This window comes from Carassius auratus, chromosome 45, assembly GCF_003368295.1.
Source record: "Carassius auratus strain Wakin chromosome 45, ASM336829v1, whole genome shotgun sequence".
Lineage (NCBI taxonomy): Eukaryota > Metazoa > Chordata > Actinopteri > Cypriniformes > Cyprinidae > Carassius > Carassius auratus.
The window spans coordinates 8,532,961-8,542,402 of record NC_039287.1 but is presented as its reverse complement, the minus strand read 5'-3'; positions in this window follow the sequence as shown (position 1 = coordinate 8,542,402).

Genomic DNA, 9,442 nt, shown 5'->3' with positions numbered 1-9,442 from the left:
TTGCCGTTTACTGAACTGTTTACTGTACAATTTCCCATTTGGATATAGGCTAATCTTCCTGTTTCTTTGCAATCTTATGTAGGTTTTTCGTGAACAAAGAAGTTACCTGACTTTACATATTAGACCACCCTATAAACTTATAAAAAGTATGTTGCTGTGACTGTAAACAGTTGTTGTGACTGTTAATGTGTTACAGCCCCGGATGACTGTTTATTATGCATGTGATTTAGTTTTTTTTACACATTGTGATTAAACCATTAATCTTGGACAGCTCTGTAGTAGACTTGCAGAAGTAATGGCATTGGCTCCATGCTGTGAGTTATTTTTGTAAGCAGCGGACAGCACCCTGAGGGGAGTGATGACTGATTTTGTTTTGTCCAGATAACAGATAGGGCCAACTGCAACTGAGTGATAGTAGTGAGAAAACAAGAACATTGTCTAATTTAAACATTCTACTCTACTGACTGCTAATGGAGGACTCTTGGGCACAAAGACAAGGACTGGACCAAAATTTAGAAATTACACCCTTTCAGTTACATTTGAACTGAGTAGGTCATTCACACGGATTGTTCAGAACCTGAAGGCTGCAATTAAATTTTATTTTATTTTAAACATAAGAGAGAGAGAAAAAGATTGTATATAAAGATTTATATCAGATTTTAATTCTGCTTCCTTGAATTCAAGTTTGAATTACTATTCTGCATCCTCTTTCCAATTCATGGTTTAGGATTTGAACAGACATTCTCAATTCTGTAGCACACACACACACAAACACACAGAGAGAGAGACAAGCCTTCCATCACACATCGTTTTTTATGCCTCTAATCTCATTTGAGAAGGTGCAGGCTTGACTCATCTTCTGGATGCCATTTGCAGCCAAGCTCATGGGATCGGAACATTAACAGCTGGCTGTTGGGCTGAAACTGCTGCTACTGTGAAACGTGAGAGTCTTAACAAAACCGTCACATTCACATTGCTGTCTCCACATCCTGTATTCATATGGGGACTGTGCACTGTAGACATGCCTAAAAGGAATTTAAACAAGGTTAAAGGAGTTAGGCCTGTCACCGCAAAGTCAATAAAGTGACGAGATGTTGCTGTATAAAGCAATATACATATCATTCTAAATAAGCAATTTCACACAAGATTGATTGCACACCCATATGTCATGGTCTATTCAGCATGCTGCTAATAACAGAAGACAGGTCACAAGCCTGAAGAATTAGCTGACAGCGTCTTTACAGCCAGTTTACTGCCCTCTTGTGTTAGATAAATACTGTTCTCTGCATCCTCTTCAGGTAGCATCAGAATTCGGTACTGCGGCAGGGGCCTGGAGGTACGTGTGGATAGATGGGAAGATAATAGTGGAGACACAGTGTCCAGGCTTATGCCTCTAGTTGAAAGTGAAGTGACAGCATTTGAAGAAGTGAAAGAAATGTTCTTTCTTCCTGATTTAACAATGGCTTAAGTTCTTCACAGAGCTCCAATGGGAAACTCTTCATATGGTCTGTGGGTACATGAAAATTGCACCTGCAGTTGAGGTATGTGTGCCATCTTTTAAACACTCAAAACTGGTGCAAAAAACTTAGTGAGTCGTTCAGTAGTCGAATTTAGTCTCAGTTTGCTTGTGGGCATCCTCCTTTCCAATTTTAGTGAGCTCATCATCCACAGTTTCTTGTGTTTCTACCCACTGGAGGCTTTTCTCAGGCTTTTAGGAGAAACGATGAGCTTGTTCTCCTGGTTGCTGGATACTGCTGGAAGCTCAGATACTCTCTACTATGGAGGTGACTTTCCAAGTCTGAATTCCTGTTTTCCCTGTTGATTTCCCATCACAACTTTGGCTTTGCAGTCTGCACACAGATCCAGCAGGTGCTCAAACAGCACCTTATTTCTGACATCATTTGTCTTATCGAGACTCTTATGCTCATTCATCAACGGTCCCACCTCCTTCTTGCCAGAACTAATCAAAGCTTTGCCCTTAAGAGCTGCTCCTCCATTCTTTACTGAGCCCGGACCGTTAATGACTCTGAGAAACTTTGTTATCAGTTTTTTCACTCTGATTAGTTTGTAAAACTGAAGAACAGTGCTGCTGCCTCCATGACAGCCTGCTTGCTTCTTAGAGTGTTCACCATTACAAGGGTCTTACTGAGAAAGAAAAGATCAAAATTAGTTAACTTTATTATTTTAAATTATAACAGCGTTTGTTGAATATATTTGATATTATATACACTGCTGTTCAAGTTTGTTAAAATTGAAACTTTATGCTGATTTTAGTTTTCTGGTATTCATTAGACTGTAGTCTGTCCCATCATGGTTTGACAGTTATCTGTCACTCTCAGCCAGAGGGAACAATATAGGAAAGACACATGGTACTCCCGTGTGTCTTTCCTATATTGTTCCCTCTGGCTGAGAGTGACTGATAACTGTCAAATCAACACTGACTCTTGTACAGTCATCATACAAGATCTGAGGTCAGTGTTACAATATTTTGTAAAAAAAAAAAAAAATTAAAACAAGCTGGAAGGATAGGCCTACAGATGGGAGAAATATTTTATGAACTGGACAAGCAGTCAAAATGTTCATTATTCAAGAAGATCAAAAGAAATGTTTAATATATAAAAAAAAAATCTGTATTTTTGGGACATTATCAAGCAGGAGAAATGAATGATCATGATAGCGTGCCACGACAGGCTGTTGGTACACAATACCCAGTAATGAATGTTGGAATCCAGCGACTGCAGTTCAGAGTTGGCCGCCAGATGGAGCTGTTACGTCAGAATTTCATCGAATTTCATTTAGGACAAACCTGTAGAACCGTAGAACCAATGCGGTCATGGCATTGGTAGACAAGCGTTCAGATAAAACTAGCATATAATTCTATTTTTCAGCTGAATACGTCTCATATTTGAGATGCATGTCCTCAGAAACTTACTGTTTGTTAAATGCCCATTTTAAATATCTACTGTAGCCTATTTCATCTTATTTTTAATGTTTTTTAAGTGTTGTCTAAATATATGTATTAGAAACCCGTTCTTGTTTATTATATTATATTTAGTTTATTAATATTATTTACTGCTATTTAATATTTTATTTTACCTGTCACTTCACTGATGATGTAAAGCAATTTTGTATGCAAAGTAGCCTAATTATACCAACGATGCACTTTAAAATTGAGAATTGAAATGCTTCTCATATTTTAGCTCTATTTCCCTCAGAAACGTGATGTTCATTTAATGTTTTGTTGAATGTCTATTCCATTATCTTTTGTTTTGTAAGGGTTGTCTATTCATATATTAGTAGCCTATTCCTGTTTTATTCGATTTTATAACATTTTTTTTCTTTAGCTTTTACATTTTGTTTTTGAGCCTATGTCGTTATTAATGTGCTATATATTTATTATCACCATTATTTTTTATTACTGGCACCTTTTTGTTGCTTTTATTATATTTTTCCATTTGTCCTGTCACTTTTTGTTTTTATGAATGATTTAAAAATGTATGACATATAGCCTAATCAGTTATACGTCAACAATTTAAAACATTCTATCAAATGCTATCAAAATAGCATTATTAGATTCAGTCTTTCTTCATGGTCATAACCAAGTAATATGCAATTAGGCTAATTTTCAGTTTAATTGTTTGTATACTGTACACTGTCCCGGTGGCTTATGAGGAGCGTCACTCCTCATAATCAACCTGTTAACCCTGCTTGTGACAAACGTTTAATATTGTAGTGTGACAGTCTTTTTGCATGCTGACTTAACCCATTCATATTTTCAGTTTGATGGAAAGTGCATCGTCGCAGGTGATGCAGATGCGATCGTCCTCGTGATGGAGCTGCACTGGCATTGAGAGATTGACAGCAGCGGCAGTGGGCTCGCCCGCTCTCCCGTATATGGCTGTGTTAATATCGACTGCCTGCTGTCGGTGGTGGCTTTCGGAGTCTAGGCAGGCTCTTCTACAGCCATGGCCGAAGGTGGTGAAGGGGAAGATGAGGTTCAGTTCTTACGAACTGTAAGTAAAATAAGCCGTTCTTTATTTTGCGAATGCAAAATTGTTTTTGTCGCATTCTTGATGATTGATTACGATAAAGGAAGTGTAATGCTGAGGCATCAAGAATGTTGGCTTGTGCGCCGGGTTTAAAGCAACGCTGTTGGGCTTCTCTTTGTGGTCAAATTGATTTATTTGGCATCGTTACGTATTTATAATTGCAATATGTCTTAATAGCTAATATTTAGATTATTTTTCCCTTATTAGTAACTTGAGTCAGGTGCAAGTTTGCGCTCGCGACGCACCTGTAGTCAACGCGCGTGAAAGGGAATTCAGTGAGCATCAGGCAGGTGCAAGGACAAATAACGTTTGCCACTTTAATTTTAGCGAGTTTGTGGTGTGCATGTTTTTATAAGAATGAATATATATATATATATATATATATATATTTGTTTGGGTGTAATTGTCTCGAACGCAACAGGGGAGTTATCCAATTGGCGCTCGTGCGCTGTTTGAAGCATAGCCTAATTCTGCAGTATTTTTCATTCCATAAAGAAGTGCCTTTTTTGTATGTCCTACCATATGCGATTACTATTTGATACGATCCTCGCACCTTCTTTAGGACTTTTTTATTTCTGTGTTTAGACGCAGATTGGTTACATACGGTGTGCCGTGGCGCATGGCAGTTCCTACCTGTGTAACCGATGATATGACACCGTGGTGTGAATCAGCTACTGTTACATTTAAGTTATTTAGTTAGTACGTTATAAAAATGTAGAGGCGGCTAGGCAGAGATGTTATGCACAGTAATTACCATATATATATATATATATATATATATATATATATATATATATGTATGTATATATATTGTTGTTGTTGTTGTTTTTTAACATGTACAACAAAACCAAACAGCATTTTCTTCTTTATTATGATTTTTACATTTATTTTATTAAACTACAACATTTTTTAAATTAAAATTATTTGGGCAAAAAAGACATTAAACTGCAAAGATTCCAAACTTGCTGGATTAGTCACAAATACCATCCTCAAGTCTTCAACTACTGTAGGTGTGTCCCATTTTGCCTACTGTACTTCCACACTATATTCTACGCATTTTTGCAGCATGGTGCAAATAGCATGTCCACAAGTTTGATTTCAGATGGCACTCATTTTCTAAAGACCAATCTACCATATAGTTTAAATTGTGTATTGAAAGTGAGTAATGAAAAGTAATGAAAAGTGCACAGTACCTTATTTATGATGCAATTAATTATTTATTTTTCCGTTTGTTATTTTTACACAGCAATTAAAAAAAATTATGAAATAGATATTGTTTTTATTTTAGCAGCTAATATCCTAATTGGTGAACTGCTGATCATTATGATATTTGACATAAACAAACGGTGTCCAGATGAGGCATTGCATCAGCCTTTGTGACAATCAGTCACAAATCTAATTTAAGCTAAGCTAATTTAGATTTTTTGTAAATAATACCTCAGTTGTAAGGGTCAGATTACTTCCATCCCAAAATTAAATTGTCATATGGTTTTCCATTTCTGCATAATCGTTCCCTATTTGGAATATATATATTTTTTATATAAATTCATAAATAAATGTAAACAAATGCAGAAGAAATAGATAAAGCTACCTACAGATGTTTGTGACATAAACAAGAGTTTAAGACTAATGGCCAACTTCATTGGCAAAGGCCCATCCATGAGGCCATTTGACCGACATGTCAAACAACCAATCACCGTTCGTATTGCTCAGCGTCACGTTAGGGGCCTGGAAATGTCGCCACAATAACAGACCATTGTCTAAAACTATTGGACATATTTTAAAGATTCTATGGCATGAACTTTAAATATTTAACATACTTTTGAATATCCAGTGTTTAATTGATCCTGATAAGCGCTCGTCATCACAATTGTAAACTCAATGAGTTTCTTCTTTCATGAGGGTGTCACGGCATCTTTGTTTCTAGGCGGAACATTAATGAAAGTGACACACATGTCTCCTGGACATCTTGTATAATACAACCTGAAGTGTTTCTACTTTTGTGTCCCATATGCATCATACATTTAGCCAACGGTCCGTGAGCATGACGTCTGAGGCTAAGACTAGGGCTGAAGTGGCTCAGAGCAGGCATAATTTAGTCTGGTTTTTATCCACCATTACATTTTTACACAGAATTTTGAGCAGGCCCATGGCAACCTTAAAGGGATACTCCACCCCAAAATTAAAATTTTGTCATTAATCACTTACCCCCATGTCGTTCCAAACCCTTAAAAGCTTAGTTCGTCTTCGGAACACAATTTAAGATATTTTGGATGAAAACCAGGGGGATTGAGACTGTCCCATAGACTGCCAAGTAAGTTACTCTCTCAAGGTCCAGAAAAGTATGAAACGCATCATCAGTGCCATCAGTGTTTCAACCATAACATTATGAAGCGTCAAAAATACTTTTGGTCCGCGAATAAAACAAAATTAATGACGTTATTCAACAATTCCTTTGTCAACAGTCTCCTCTGTGTCTCTCCACATCACTCTGCCTATTCTTATCTGTGTCATCCGCGCCACAAGGCTGCGCTGTTTTCTTTCAAATCCAAGCATAAATACATAGAAATATCTTAAATTGTGTTCCGAAGGTGAACAAAGCTTTTCCGGGTTTGGAACAACATTTTCATTTTGGGGTGGAGTATCCCTTTAACTCTGCGTAAAGAGGTCTTATGATATCTAATGAAATAGTAAATTAGGAGTACTGAGATAAGTCACAGTTTAGGTTGGAACACAGTGCTTTAAATAATTTATGCATATAAAAAGCTATTGGGTGCTTCAGTTGGATATCTGATGGAAAATGTGTAAAATATATATTGAGTTAATGTTGAGGAATTTGTGTCAGCATTGTTTAAACGCATATGCAAAATAGATCAAATCTATCATACCAATTTATTGCAGTCAGTTATAGCATCTTGCATGACGCAGGTGTGTGACATCTCACTTCCCTGTTAAAGCGTTAGAGTGAGAACTCTGGCAGTGAAGGTTACAGTCTCACTAAATAGTGGACATTAATGCACCCTAGACCTCTGTGAAAGGTGCCCCAATTCTGTCTTTGCTGTTGGGTGGCCGTGCTGTCGCATGGTTTCCACACTCCAGCTACTGGGCACCTTAAATGCATCCGGATGTTATTTGTTCTATTTGGCTTCTTTTTGTTTAAATAGTAGAAAATGGTTATTTATTTAATCAGAAAGAAGGCTCAGATAATCAAGGTCTTTTTTTCTCTCTGAAGGGAATAAATAATGGGCAGCATATAATCAAGTTGTAATAAATAAGTGTAGAGTCAGTGCCCATGGGAAAACAATTGATTTATTGTAAATTTAAATAATAAAAACAAAACTAAAACAGAGTTTCATAGTGACTCAGACTATAGACTTAGCTGCTCTCTTTAGAGAAATGGCAAGGAATACAGTGTCCAATGTGTAATGTTGGTCTGATGAGACTTGACTGTGTTGTTTAGGCACACCTTTTTAAATCAAGATGTGGAGTTTGCCAGTACAGTAGCACTGGGCTTATTTGGAGTTTATGTTGTTCTGGAAGCCTTCTGCATTCCAGGGTTTATATTTAGCCTCTTAAAAGTTAATACTTCCACCACACATACGCACACAGTTCTCAGGCTCTCCATAGGTCATTGCATCAGCTAGTTTAACAAGCCAGGCCACTGATGTTTCAACACCATTTTTATTTGAACAGTATCATATTTTAAAGTCAACAACTACCACAACATATAAAAATATTGCAAATAGAACGGCAGATCTGGATTAGTATAACAAATCCTTACCTTACGACATGTAAGGAATACTGGAATACTTAATTCTTTCTGATTGGTCAATTTTGGCATTGCCATCAAGTGATGGATGGGATATCTGTATAATGATGACTGCACTGCAACATATTAGCTATAAACTGTAAATTTAAGTCTGCAGTCTCTGTCTGCAACTACAGTAAAAATGGCCTTGGAGGACTTCAGTATTAATTTTATAGTGAGCATTAAACTTTAAATGGCAAGGAGATCAGGAGGCCCTAGTTAAAGCATGAAAAATCAAACATTGCTCAGAATAACAAGGAGCTGTTAGAAATCAATTAAAATACTTAATACGTAACTTAAAATAGAGCAAGCATTTACATTACAGCTAAATATTTAAAATTGTATATGAAAACTAAATTGGATAAAAAATGTATTTGTGTTGTTTTTGCTATTGATAGGTTGATTCATTGTTTTGTACATTGTAATGGACTCTTTCACTAGAATGTAATCACTAAAAGATCTATTTGCCATTTAATGAATTTGATTTAATACTGTCAGATTTAGTTTTCCAGTGACAAGCTTCTTGAGTACAACAAATGTTTGACAATAATTTTTTCCCCCTCACATTAAACAAGTTTAATTATCCCCAAAATAGTAAATTGCTGAACTTATCCTCATGAGCTGCAATTTACTTGTTCATTTTCCTTGCACTGGCATGTAAAACATTGTGGGTATCAGGAGATATATGCTGACATAAGAGTTGTTCGTGCATCTTGAATGTCATTCAAAGGACTGTTGCAGATCATCTATGCATGAAGAGTATAGGCGTAGCATCCCCCTCTTGTATTGTATTTCACAATTGTTTGCCGAAACTGTAATAAAAATAATTATGTTAAAGAGTTTTAGTTTGCACATACCTTTTTAAAATGCAGCAATGAGTTATAGTAGTTATAAAGTAGTATTTTTGTGTGTTTATTTATTTAGTTTGTTACATTTCATATATTTTGTTTTATATTAATATCACATGTGCCACAATGATGGTGTATATTGTTCCTGGGGTAACAGTTGTGGAAATACAAGAAGTTAAATTGATCATGTAGTTTTCTATTTGCCTCCTGTATTATTATATGTGTGTGTGTGTGTATGTGTGTGTGTGTGTGTGTTTGTGTGTGCTCTTGTTTTTGTGATATATCAGGACACAACTTTGTAAAAATGACATGGGTATGACACAGGTATTTTTTTTTTTTTTACCACAAAATGAACAGCATATTTGACATGTTAGCACAAATATTCTTCCATTTCTTGTTTCTTCAAAAAGGTTTTGTCTAGGAAACTCCTCCTAGAGATAACCTTTAATATACACTAGTACATTTGCAGCACACCAGACTGTTTTGACAGCATTTATCATGTGTATCTTTGATCAGTAACTGAGGTGGTGATTTTAAAGTGTTTTGCGCTTATCTGCTTTCACTATTCCACCATCACTGAGGCTCTGAGTGTTGATAGCTTCAGTGACTATGAGTAATGAGAGGCGCCCAGGTAAAAGGTAAACCACAGAGCTTGAGGCCACAGCTGAAATCCGCAGTACGTGAACTGAATTGTGTGTGTGTGTCCCTCTACTGTTCAAATAAGGCTGCTGAGTCGT